Below are 14369 nucleotides of genomic sequence, written 5' to 3' on the forward strand. Positions count from 1 at the left end.
ACAATATTTGTCTGTCCCTTCTCAGCAACCTGGAAATCCTTCCATCATCCTCTTTTCTTCACTTTCATCAAAGACAAGAAGGATGGGTGCTATAAGAGGATCACGGGGAGGGGAGAAATAGTTTGAGAACCAGGGAATAAAGAAAATCATCTAAACTCCCAAGAGTCTTACTCCTTTCCTAATAAAAGTTTACTGTTGTCTCTGCTTTTAATGTAGGATTTCACTCTTGAATAACTTCAGTGAAGTGAAAGAAGAAGAAAACAAAAGGCCAAATTTATCTTGAGACTCCATACTATGATAAAATGTGTGGTGTGTCAGGAACAATTCCGTTAGAGGAACAGTTTACCTGTTCTTGGGTATTTGAAACTTTAAAACAGTTTCCAAAACTTCAGAACTATTTCCACTAATCAAATGGCCAAGTGGATGGTAGGCCACCAAACTAAAAGCCCTGGGAAGTTTAATCTGATCCTCCAAAAGTATTAGGATGTTTTCTGTTCACTTGCCATGAGGAATAGTTCATTTTATTGGCCATAAAATAGATTTGGAAAGAAAATTTTCACATAACTGCCTCCTTCTCACCATTCTTTACCCTAGAAAGAGCCCTTATCCCCTAGAGACTGGATCATTTTAGCAACTTAATGCTTCACCCCCTACTATCCCTCTGTCCCCAGTCCATTCATATATTACACAAAACAGCAAATTTCTTTCTTCACCACACTGGATGGTGGCTCTCTATCACTGAAAGTCTGCAGGAACGCTTGTTGCCAATAATATCAATTAAAATCTTTTGCTTGTGGAATTTACAGCTCTGCCAACTGTCTTCCTCCAAAAGTCCTTCTCTCCACTCAACCCCAGGAAACCTGTTCACTGTCACAACCCTTTCTACTTTATTTCCCCATCAAGCAACACTTTTCCCAAATCAGACTTCCGCCACTTCTTCAAGCCCTACAAATTCCAACTTCTGCACAAACTCTTCCCACAATACTCGTTCCATCACTCTCCACCAACTACCTTCAGATTTGTATTCTTGTGCAATTCTGCTAGTTGTATATGTTATTTTGAACACCTCGTTCATCTTATCTCATATTCTAAGATGCTCATGCTTGTATATTGGACGTATTTTTTTCTCTTTAGATTGCAAACTCCTGGAAGGAAAGAACCACGTTTTATCCTTCCTTTATATTTCCACATACAGTGCCTAGAAAAGGGGACTACTCATAGTTGAAACTCATCAAACATTGCTGCTAATCAACCATATTCATTAGGCACTTATTTGGAGCAGAGAACTACACTTGGTAGAGTACAATATAACAGACTTAGAAGGCATGTCTCCTGCCCATCAGATGCTTAGTCTAGAGGAGCTTACTAGTATTGTCTCATTCATCCTCCCTACATCCCTGTGAGATTCAAGAGTGCTCAAAATATAGGAAAGAGGAAAAAAAGGGGGGAGAATGCAGGATCAGGAGCCAAATCTGCCATTTTCTAGACAGGTGTCCTTTCTCCACTATATACTAACACATGGTGAATGCTTTATTGAGAAATTTACCTACCTCTTGAAGGAGGATAGTTCTTGCCTTGTTGATTTAAAAAACTTGTGTTCTTGATAATTAGGTCTCTTTAAAGTTCTGGGGTGACCCCTGAGAGGTAGTCCCCAGGCCATTTCTTAAACAAAGGAAACAATGGATAGCTCATTATTCTTCTGTTTATCTTTCTTTATAGAAATATGGAAAGCTTTATTAGGATAAGGTATACCCTTGGGATGCTTGGATTTTTTACGTGAAATATGTGAAATCACTGAATTTTTAATTGTGCACATCGGGAATTAAGTGAAAAATGTGTTTGCCTAAACTTTTAGGGATTTGGATTTTTCAAAAGCACTGCCTTCAAAGCCTGCTCACCTCAGAGAAAAACATTACCTAAATTGTTGCCTAAATTTAATAAACTGTGGGAATTCTTCATTGTATTCATTTTAGACATACCCTGTACATTACAAAACTGGATCACTGATAGGTGTTTTTATGGTACTATTTTCACACCTGTCTTTGGTGACTTGGTAAAATAAAAATTTCTCAGAGTTTGTGAAGCATTGTAGATTTCTGAGTATTAGATTTAATATTAGCTGTTCATTCACTACTGAACTTTCCTTTAGTTGATTAAGGACAGACTTCAACTTTCCTGTAGGTTGTAAGTTCCTTTTGGGCAGGGATAGTGTCTACCTGATTCTACTGATTTGTACTTTCCCCAAGTACTTGGTACAGTGCTCTGTCCAGAGTACCTGATCAATAAAAACTACTAATTGATTTTGGAATTCTAATTTTTGCAGGCAAAACTCTTATGGAAATCACAAGTAATATTTGGATTATAATGTCCACAAGAGTGGGCTCTGTAGGTAGACATTTAGCATCACAAAGCTTTCAGTGTGCCATCCTAATAAACAGTGTCGCTTCCCAAGGCGAAAGAAATTATACTTCTCACGAGACAAAAATTAAGCAGTGCACCGATCCAGCCCTTGAAATCCTTCTTTATTGTTCACCTGAATGAAAGAAAACTCTCCCCTCTAGTCTACTGAAACTAATTCCTAGCTTGTTCTGTTTTAGAGTCTCAGTAATTCCTCCCATCAGATTGAATTCTAGGGATGAAGACATTACTACATCTAAACATGGAAAACCACAATCATGATTATATAGTCATCCTAATGCCAGTATCAATCGGTGGTGCCCACCTACACAGAACAGTCTCAAACATGGAGCTCACTGTGGGCAATGTGTTATACTGTTATATTGTACTCTCCCAAGTGCTTAAAACAGTGCTCTGCTGACAGTGGATGCTCATTAAATATGATTGTCTGACTGCTGCTTTTCCCCTATAACTTTCAGGTTTCATCTAATAAATGAAAATTAGTCAATTTTAGATTATCTATGTCTGTAGTGGCAAGTGGTTACACAGATAATTCAAAATAACTTCAAATTTGAGGGGAGGCAGTAACTACAGTGGAGTATGGGGATTTACCACCTCAGATTTGTCATCCTCCTGCAGAAATGATCTGGGCATGTCACTCCCCTTGTTAAACACCTCCAGTGGTTGCCTATCAACCTCCGCTCCAAACAAAAACTCCTCACTCTAGGCTTCAAGGCTCTCCATCACCTTGCCCCTTCCTACCTCTCCTCCCTTCTCTCTTTCTACTGCCAACCCCGCACGCTCCACTCCTCTGCCGCCCACCTCCTCACCGTCCCTCAGTCTCACCTATCCCACCGTTGACCCCTGGGCCACGTCCTCCCGTGGTCCTGGAATGCCTTCCCTCCTCACCTCCGACAATCTAATTCTCTTCCCCTCTTCAAATCCTTACTTAAAGCTCACCTCCTCCAAGAGGCCTTCCCAGACTGAGCTCCCCCTTTTTCCCTCTGCTCCCTCTACCCCCCCTTCACCTCTCTGCAGCTAAACCCTCTTCTCCCCCCTTTCCCTCTCCTGTCCCACCCCCTCAGCACTGTACTCATCCGCTCAACTGTATATATCTTTATCACCCTATTTATTTTGTTCATTTTGTTTAATGATATGTACATCACCCTGATTCTGTTTAGTTGCCATTGTTTTTATGAGATGTTCTTCCCCTTGACTCTATTTATTGCCATTGTTCTTGTCTGTCTCCCTCGATTAGACCGTAAACCCGTCAAAGGGCAGGGACTGTATCTGTTGCCGACTTGTACATTCCAAGTGCTTAGTACAGTGCTCTGCACATAGTAAGCACTCAATAAATGCTATTGAATGAATGAATGAGGTTGCAAGATGGATTTAATGTTGTTGGGAATGTACATGCTACACATACTCCACCTTGAAAAATTTAACATTGGCTAGACATCTGGTCCCCCATTAAGATGATTTGTTGACAAGATATTCTGATTTTTTTTAAATGAGATTTGTTAAGCATTTACGAGTCAGGCACCGTATTAAATGTGGGGGTAGATTCAAGCAAATCAGGTTGGAGACAGTACGTGTCCTACATGGTGCTCACAGCTTTAATCACTATTTTAGAGAATTGAGACCTTACCATGACAGGAGAGTTGGCATACCCTGATGAAACTTACAGCTATGCCAAATAGGGTTACCCACTGTGAGAAGGTCTAAGCTAAATTCACCTGTGCTGGACGGCAGCTGCATGGGAAAGAGTCAAAGAGTCAAAGGCAGATGATAAAGTAATCAAAGACAATGGTAGAGACCTCAGTTCTTACTCCGTGGAAGTTGGCAGTGGCCAACCATTTCTGTATCTTACCAAGAAAACTCTACTGGATACACATACCACAACAACATTATAACCAAAGATGGGATGTTCTGCAGAGGGTGTATCTATGGAGTCTCAAGTAAGAAAACTGAAGCCCAGAGAAGTGGAATAACTGCCTAAGGTCACACAGCAGACAAGTGGTAGATCCAGGATTAGGAACTAGGTCCTCTGAATCCCAGGCTCTTTTCAGTAGATCTCTAGACTTTAAGCTCACCTCTAAAATAGAAACTCACTCTGGGCAGGAAATCTGTCTACTAATTCTGCTGTTATACTCTCCCAAGGTCTTAGAACAGTGTTCTAACCATAGAGAGTGCTCAATAAATGCAACTGATTGATTATATTGCCCTGCTTGCACAATATATTTTCTTCCCCTCTCTCTTAGTGACACAGTGAGCTTAGTAATTACCTGGGACACCTGCAGAAGTTGCTCCAGTGTGAGCTGCTTGACTTTACCTCACATAGGAGATATCTGCTCTCTCTTCCAACTGATAAACTCAAACATGAGAAGAGGAGTGGCCACACAAATTTATAGCTTCTCCCAGAGGCAGTCTCCACAGCTGACCTGTATTAGAACTCAAGAAGTTGATTCCTCTCAGGGAATCAGCTGTTTCATAAAATGGGGAGAAGCAACCAACAGGACCGATTTAATCTCTTTCTTTCATTCTGTTCATAGGTCTATATTCTCTCGCTTTTTCCACCTGTTAATCCCTCTCCCTGTCCCCTTTCCTGTCCAAACCTCTCAAATAGGTATATACATGTACTTCACTCACACACACACACACACACACTTCCTTCCCTCTGCTCCTCCCTAACCCTCTACAAGACCTTACTCGAGAAAGTCACAAAAAAACCTCTTCCTTGATAAATATACTAGGTTCTGTGCAATGAAGCTGTGTAGCTTAGTGGAAAGAGCAAAAAGCTGGGATTCAGAGGACCTGGATTCTAATTTCAACCCTATCACTTGCCTGCTGTGGGACCTCGGGGAAGTCACTTAACTTCTCTGGGCCTCAGTTTTCTCATATGTAAAATGGGGATTCAGTACCAGTTCTTTTTCCCACTTAGACTATGAGCCCTATGTGGGACAGGCACTATGTCCACCCTAATTATCTTGTATCTACCCCAGAACCTAGTACATAATAAATGTTTAATAAATGTCATAAAAAATCTCATATAATAATAATAATGATGGTATTCAATGCTTACTATGTGCCAAGGACTGTTCTAAGTGCTGGGGTAGATAAAAGGTAATGAGGTTGTCCCATGTGGGGCTCACAGTCTTAATCCCCATTTTACAGATGAGGTAACTGAGGCACAGAGAAGTGAAATGACTTCCCAAAAATCACACAGCTGATAAACTGAGAATCTGAGAAGTCACACAGAACTGGGATTAGAAGTCACAACCTCTGACTCCCAAGCCCATGCTCCTTCCACTAAGCCACATTGCTTCTTGAAACTTCTTGAAACATATGAAACTTCCTCCAGAAAAAAAACTAACATGACTCCATTTCACTTACAAGGTTTTACTCCTACTTATTTGGCCATACCTTCTCAATCTCTTTCTGTAGCTCTGTATATGCCTCTTATGCTATTGTTGAGCAGATATTGTCTCTATCTGTTGCCAAATTGTACATTCCAAGTGCTTAGGACAGTGTTCTGCATACAGTAAGTGCTCAGTACAATCAAATGAATGAAAATCCTTTAAGGCCCTGTTCTCAGTCCCTTCTCTTCCCAATTTACACTCACTCTTTAGAGGCAGCTCATCTACTTCTGTGGCTTTAATTACCCCCTCTATATAGATCACTCCCAAAGTTAACTTGCTGGCCCTGTCCTCTCACCTATTCTGGAATTCTACATTTCCTCTTGCCTCCAGGACATCTGTGTATGGTTAATCCCACCAGTCCCTTAAACTCAGTGTGTCCAAGACTAAACACCTTAGTTTACAACCTAAATCCTTTCTTCCATCCGACTTTCCCATCACAGTAATTTCCCACACCAGTAATGGTGTGACATCCATAAATGTGTGTGGTTAAAAGATTGATAAATCTGTTCCATTCTGATGATATTTACAAAATTTAAGGCTGTTTTCAAATCTGCCTCTCTTTCCCCCCAGTCATTAGAAAATAGCTAACCATTCACTGTATATGTATCTTTTATTTAACATGAATACAACTACAAATACTCAGAGCAGAAAAGAGTGGATAGTGAAAACATATTTATACAACATGGTATTCATTCATTTATTCTATAGTATTTATTGAGCGCTTACTATGTGCAGAGCACTGTACTAAGCGCTTGGGATGAACAAGTCGGCAACAGATAGAGACAGTCCCTGCCGTTTGACGGGCTTACAGTCTAATCGGGGGAGACGGACAGACAAGAACAATGGCACTAAACAGCGTCAAGGGGAAGAACATCTTGTAAAAACAATGGCAAATAAATAGAATCAAGGCGATGTACAATTCATTAACAAAATAAATAGGGTAACGAAAATATATACAGTTGAGCGGACGAGTACAGTGCTGTGGGGATGGGAAGGGAGAGGTGGAGGAGCAGAGGGAAAAGGGGAAAATGAGGCTTTAGCTACGGAGAGGTAAAGGGGGGATGGCAGAGGGAGTAGAGGGAGAAGAGGAGCTCAGTCTGGGAACGCCTCTTGAAGGAGGTGATTTTTAAGTAAGGTTTTGAAGAGGGAAAGAGAATCAGTTTGGCGGAGGTGAGGAGGGAGGGCGTTCCAGGACCGCGGGAGGACGTGACCCAGGGGTCGACGGCGGGATAGGCGAGACCGAGGGACGGCGAGGAGGTGGGCGGCAGAGGAGCGGAGCGTGCGGGGTGGGCGGTAGAAAGAGAGAAGGGAGGAGAGGTAGGAAGGGGCAAGGTGATGGAGTGCCTCGAAGCCTAGGGTGAGGAGTTTTTGTTTGGAGCGGAGGTCGATAGGCAACCACTGGAGTTGTTTAAGAAGGGGAGTGACATGCCCAGATCGTTTCTGCAGGAAGATGAGCCGGGCAGCGGAGTGAAGAATAGACCGGAGCGGGGCGAGAGAGGAGGAAGGGAGGTCAGAGAGAAGGCTGACACAGTAGTCTAGCCGGGATATAACGAGAGCCCGTAATAGTAAGGTAGCCGTTTGGGTGGAGAGGAAAGGGCGGATCTTGGAGATATTGTAGAGGTGAAACCGGCAGGTCTTGGTAACGGATAGGATGTGTGGGGTGAACGAGAGGGACGAGTCAAGGATGACACCGAGATTGCGGGCCTGCGGGACGGGAAGGATGGTCGTGCCATCCACGGTGACGGAGAAGTCTGGGAGCGGACCGGGCTTGGGAGGGAAGATGAGGAGCTCAGTCTTGCTCATGTTGAGTTTTAGGTGGCAGGCCGACATCCAGGTGGAGACGTCCCGGAGGCAGGAGGAGATGCGAGCCTGAAGGGAGGGGGAGAGGACAGGGGCGGAGATGTAGATCTGCGTGTCATCTGCGTAGAGATGGTAGTCAAAGCCGTGAGAGCGGATGAGTTCACCGAGGGAGTGAGTGTAAATGGAGAACAGAAGAGGGCCAAGAACTGACCCTTGAGGAACTCCAACAGTTAAAGGATGGGAGGGGGAGGAGGCTCCAGCGTAGGAGACCGAGAATGATCGGCCAGAGAGGTAAGAGGAGAACCAGGAGAGGACAGAGTCCGTGAAGCCAAGGTGAGATAAGGTATGGAGGAGGAGGGGATGGTCGACAGTGTCAAAGGCAGCAGAGAGGTCAAGGAGGATCAGAACGGAGTAGGAGCCATTGGATTTGGCAAGAAGGAGGTCATGGGTGACCTTAGAGAGAGCAGTCTCGGTAGAGTGGAGGGGACGGAAGCCAGATTGGAGGGGGTCTAGGAGAGAATGGGAGTTAAGGAATTCTAGGCATCGATTGTAGACGACTCGTTCTAAGATTTTGGAAAGGAAGGGAAGTAGGGAGATAGGACGATAACTGGAGGGGGAAGTGGGGTCAAGAGCGGGTTTTTTTAGGATGGGGGAGACGTGGGCATGTTTGAAGGCAGAGGGGAAGGAGCCCTTGGAGATTGAGTGGTTAAAAATAGAAGTTAAGGAAGGGAGGAGGGCAGGGGCGATGGTTTTAAGAAGGTGAGAGGGAATGGGGTCCGAGGCGCAGGTGGAGGGGGTGGCACTTGCGAGGAGGGAGGAGATCTCCTCTGAGGATACTGCAGGGAAGGATGGGAAAGTAGGGGAGGGGGTTGTTGGGGGGGAGGGGAGAGGCGGAGGGGTGACTTTGGGGAGCTCAGACCTGATCGTGTTGATTTTCGTGAGGAAATAGGTGGCCAGATCATTAGGGGTGAGAGATGGGGGAGGGGGAGGAACAGGGGGCCTGAGGAGAGAGTTAAAGGTCCGGAACAATCGGCGGGGGTGACAGGCATGGGTGTCGATGAGGGAGGAGAAGAAGCTTTGCCTGGCGGAGGAGAGGGCAGAGTTAAGGCAGGAAAGGATAAATTTGAAGTGTGTGAGGTCGGCTTGGTACTTGGACTTTCGCCAGCAGCGCTCAGCAGCTCGAGCATAGGAGCGTAGGAGGCGGACGGAGGAGGTGATCCGGGGCTGTGGGTTAGTGGAGCGAGAGCGGCGGAGGGAAAGGGGGGGCGAGAGAGTCGAGATGAGTAGAGAGGGTGGAGTTGAGAGCGGAGACCCGCTCGTCGAGAGTGGGAAGAGAGGACAGGGCGGCAAGGTGAGGCGAGATGCTATTGGAAAAACGGATGGGATCGAGAGAGCGGAGGTCTCTGTGGGGCAGTAGCGAAGATTTGCAGGGGGAGGGAGTGTGAGAGATGAGGCAGGTGAGAAGGTTATGGTCAGAGAGAGGGATTTCAGAGTTGGTGAGTGAGGAGATAGTGCAGCGGTAGGAGATGACGAGATCGAGGGTGTGACCGAGTCGGTGAGTGGGCGCGGTATGGTGGAGGAGGAGGTCGGCAGAGTCGAGGAGGGATAGCAGGCGGGCGGCAGAGGAGTCGTCGGGTACATCCGTATGGATGTTGAAGTCTCCAAGGATCAGAGTGGGCAGAGAGAAGGAGAGGAGGAAGGTGAGAAAGGGGTCAAGGTGGTTGAAGAAGTCGGAGGTGGGACCGGGAGGGCGGTAGATGACGGCGACAAGTAACTAGAGTGGGTGGTAGAGGCGAATGATATGGGCTTCGAAGGAGGGGAAGGAGAGGGAGGGGGGAGGAGGGATAGTGCGGAAGCGGCATCGGGGCGAGAGGAGGAAGCCGACGCCTCCTCCCTTACCGGTGAGTCTGGGGGAGTGGGAGAAGGAGAGGCCTCCGCCGGAGAGAGCGGCGGTGGAGACCGTGTCTTCGGGAGAGAGCCACGTTTCCGAAAGGGCGAGGAGGAGGAGAGAGCGGGAGAGGAAAAGGTCATGGATGAAAGGTAGCTTGCCTGTAATAGAGCGGGGGTTCCAGAGGCCACACTTGAAAGTAGCTGTGGGTGCAAGGGGAGGAGGGGGGGAAGGGCGAGGGGAGGGGAGGGTTTGGATGGGAAGGAGGTGGCGGGGCCTGGACGGGGAGAGGGGGATGAGGGGTGGCGGTGGGACAAGAGGACTGGGATGGGGCATGGGTGGGGAAGAGAGAAGGGGGGAGGGGGTGAAGAGGGGGTTTGGTGGGGGGAAGAGTAGGGGGAGGGGGAAGAGGGGTAGCGCTGGTAAAGTGGGGTTCTAGGGCGGGAGAGAGGAGGGGGGGAGGAGACAGAGGAGAGAGCGGGAAAGAGCTGAGCGAGAGAGGGGAAGGGGAGGATAGGAAGGGGCGGGAGGGGGGAGGGAGGGAGGAGGGACATGGAGAGGCCAGAGAGGTGGGTGGCAGCACTGACAACAATAAACAGTAATAAACGAAATCGGTAATATAGCAACATGATACAATATGATACAATACAGTGGTGCTAATATAGCAACATGATACAGTATGATACAATATAGTCGTGTTAATAAAAGGGGTGATGACCAGGGTCGGGGGTAGACTCGATTAAGGGGTGCCCTGATCAAATTCAAAATCTGACGACAATAAACAATAAAAAGTGAGATCGCAAATATAGCAACATGCTACAGTAAGGCACACTACAATAGTGTTAATAAGCAGGCGATGGCCAGGGTCGGGGGACGAGCCGACCCTACCCGATCAGACTCAAAGTCAAGCGGCCAGCGGCCGAGAGAGTCCCAGAGCTCATGACCAAATAACCCTGTGGCGGCGGGGGGGGCCCTGAGGTTGTCCGGGGTGGGTGGCGGCCGTAGGCGGCGGCTAAGGTAAGGTAACATGGTGAGAACAAGGACGTCGTCGCCCGGGGCGGGGGCGGGAGAGATGAATCACCTCAAGAGGGAAGAGGGAGTGAGGCCTTCTCAAAATGGCTGCCTCAGGCAGAGTGGGGGCTTCCTAAAATGGCCGCCTCGGGCGGAGTGGGGGAGCGGTTGGGGAGCACAATGTCCCCGGGCCCGACCTTTCCTGATGCTAACAAACTCCTCTCTTCATTCTGTCTCTTTTAAAAAGAAGCCTTATATGTGTCTCTTGAAAGAGACCTTGCATATAATCAAGTATTCAATAGCATTTATTGAAGACTTACTGTGTGTAGGGCACTGTGCTAAACACTATTAAGTGATATTTGTTAAGCACTTGCTATGTGACAGGCACTGTTCTAAACAGTGGAGTAGATACAGGCTAATCAGGTTGGACACAGTCCATGTCCCATATGAGACTCACAGTCTTAATCCCCATTTTAGAGAAGCAGTGTGGCTCAGTGGAAAGAGCATGGGCTGGGGAGTCAGAGGTCATGGGTTCAAATCCTGGCTCAGCCACTTGTCAGCTGTGTGACTTTGGGCAAATCACTTAACTTCTCTGTGCCTCAGTTCCCTCATCTGTAAAATGGGGATTAAGACTGTGAGCCTCACGTGGGACAACCTGATTACCCTGTATCTACCCCAGCACTTAGAATAGTGCTCTGCACATAGTAAGCGCTTAACAAATACCAACATTATTACTATTTTACAGATGAGGTAACTGAGACACAGAAAAGTGAAGTATGCCCCTATACACAGGCACACTCATGTGAGAGCACTGCTGCCCAGGGAGGCTGCAAGGCCTGCCCACGTTCTATCCAGCAGCAAAGGTGCGCTGAGAGAGGCCCCCAGAGTGGAGAAGAAGCCGGGGGTAAGGGGATGGCACTCTGATATTCTGGTGGAGTTTTGCATGCAGATGCCAGCAAGGCAGGGTCTGGTGGTGGAGGAGGAGGAGAAGGAAGCAGCAGCAAACCCTCCTTCCCTGAGCTGGATTTCCGACTGGGAGTCCGGAGAGAATTAAACAAACTCATCCAAGAATTCACCAAGTACAACCAATGGTGATACAACAACCAGAGAGTCCTGGAGATCCACACAGCCAAAAACTTCATCTTTTCCACCCTGGCCCAGCCCACACACTCTGCTCCCCTGGTGACACTAACCTCCTCACTGGGCCTCGTTCCCTCCTGTCCCACCATCGACCCCTGGCCCCACGTCCTACCACTGACCTGAAATGCCCTCCCTTCTCACATCTGCCAAACTCTCTTTCCCCCTTCAAAGCCCTACTGGGAGCTCACCTCCTCCAGGAGGCCTTCCCAGACTGAGCCCTCCCTTTTCCTCTCCTCCTCCTCCCCGCCCCATCTCCCCACTCCCTCCCTCTTCCCCACCCTATTCCCCTCCCCACAGCACTTGTGTATAGTTGTACGTATTTATTACTCTATTTTATTAATGAAGTGTACATATCTATAATTCTATTTTATCTATTCTTATGGTATTGATGCCTGTTTACTTGTTTTGTTTTGTTGTCTATCTCCCCCTTCTAGACTATGAGCCCATTTTTGGGTAGGGATTGTCTCTATCTGTTGCCGAATTGGACTTTCCAAGCACTTAGACCAGCACTTTGCACACAGTAAAGGCTCAATAAATACCACTGAATGAATGAATAAGAATGAGTTGTGAATAGGTGGTGGGAAAGTATTGATGGGGAAGCCGAGGGATGTAAATAAGGAGATTAGAAATGAACTGAGGACACTTCTTGGAGAGATGGGATTTCAGAAGGACTTCGAAAATAAGGACATCTGTAATCTGGGGGAGGAGTTCCAAGCAGTGGGGAATGTAGGGGAAGAGTTCAATTAATTCATGGTATTTACTGAGCATTTGCTGGGTGCTGTAGTGGGGGCCTGAGAGAGTGTAATGCAGTTGGTAGATACAACTCTGGCCTTCAGGAGCTAATAGCTGATGAGTTGGAATCACAGAGGGTTGTCCTAAAGCCAACGCATTTTTAAGGAATCAGAGTTTATGTTTTGTCCATTTCAACTTGAAGCTCCAATACAAGCAATGAGCATTAGGTGGAACAAAGAGGGCCCCGAATCTAGTTGGAGAAAAACTTCAGAGACATTTTTATTTGAACGTTCAGACTACAATCATCTAGAAACTTCCACCTTTACCTTCCTGGGTAAAAATAGGGCCCCCAACCCAGTCCGACCAGAGAAGCAGCATGGCTTAATAATAATAATAATAATAATGTTGGTATTTGTTAAGCGCTTACTATGTGTAGAGCGCTGTTCTAAGCGCTGGGGTAGATACAAGGTAATGAGGTTGTCCCACATGAGGTTCATAGTCTTAATCCCCATTTTATAAATGAAGCTTAGCGGATAGAGCGGCCTGGGAGTCAGAAGGACCCTGGTTCTAATCCCTGCTCCTCCACTTATCTGCTATGTGACCTTGAGCAAATCACTTCACTTCTCTGGGCCTCAGTTGCTTCATCTGTAAAATGGGGATTGAGACTCTGAGCCCCATGGCGGTGTCCAATCTGATTAGCTTGTATCCACCACAGCCCTAAGAACAGTGTTTGTCACATAGTAAGCGCTTAACAAATACCATCATTATTAATATTGTTACTTGATTCAGGAACCATCCTTTTGTTGATAACATTTTTTTCTGAGAGAAAACTGTTTCCGGCTCATTTTGGGAAGCAGCATAGTGTAATCAAAAAAATACAAGCCCAGGAACCAGAAGATCTGGGTTCTAACCCCACTTGCCTGCTGTGTGACCTTGGGCAAATCACTTAACTTCTCTGTGCCTCAGTTTCCTTAACTGAAAAGTGGAGATTCGGTATCTGTTCTCCCTCTTATTTGACTGTGAGCACTAGGTGGAATAGGGACTGTATCCAGAGTGATTAACTTGTATCTATCCCAGAGCTTAGAAGAGTTCTTGAAACATAGTAAGTGCTTAACAAATACCACTAAAAAGAGAAAGTTTTCAGAGACCAAATGTATCATAAATCTGAGGACTGCCAATATCCCAAAGCCATGCTGTTCCTTTTTGATGCCATTTTCATTCAACTGTATTTACTGAGTGCTTACCTTGTGCAAACCACTGTACTAAGCACTTGGAAAGTACAATTCCACAACAAATAGGGACAATCCCTACCCAACAATGGGCTCACATTCTACTTAGCTACCTATGTGTTGTTGGTTAGTGTATTTCCTAAGATTCAGAATTTGGACACAATGTAAAATTAGGTGTTACTGATGAAAATCTTTGTTGTTTTTGTTTTTTCATGGTATTTATTAAGCTCTCTCTATGCACGAAGCACAGTGTTAAGAATGAAGACAAATATAATGTAATCAAACCAGCCACAGCATGACATAGTAGATAGAACACGGGCCTCTGATGCAGAAGGTCATAGGTTCTCATCCTGGCTCCGCCAAATGTCTGCTGTGTGACCTTGGGTAAGGCACTTAACTTCTCTGTGCCTCAGTAACCTCATCTGTAAAATGGGGATTGAGATCGTGAGCCCCAAGTGGAACAAGGGACTGTGTCCAACCAGATTTTCTTGTATCCATCCCAGGACTTAGTACAGGGCCTGCCACATAGTAAGCACTTAACAAATGACATTATTATTATCATTATTGCATGGGGCTCACAGCTAAGAGAAAATTAGAGCAGGTATTTTATCCCTATTTTACAGATGAGGGAACTGAGACTCAGAGAAGGTAAGTGACTTGTCCAGCATCACATAGCAGGCAAATGGCAGAGTTAGGATGAGTATTAATTGATCAATCATATTTAATAAGCTCTTACTGTGTGCTGAGCACCAC

The sequence above is a fragment of the Ornithorhynchus anatinus genome, chromosome 3 (assembly GCF_004115215.2).
Source record: "Ornithorhynchus anatinus isolate Pmale09 chromosome 3, mOrnAna1.pri.v4, whole genome shotgun sequence".
Classification (NCBI taxonomy): Eukaryota; Metazoa; Chordata; class Mammalia; order Monotremata; family Ornithorhynchidae; genus Ornithorhynchus; species Ornithorhynchus anatinus.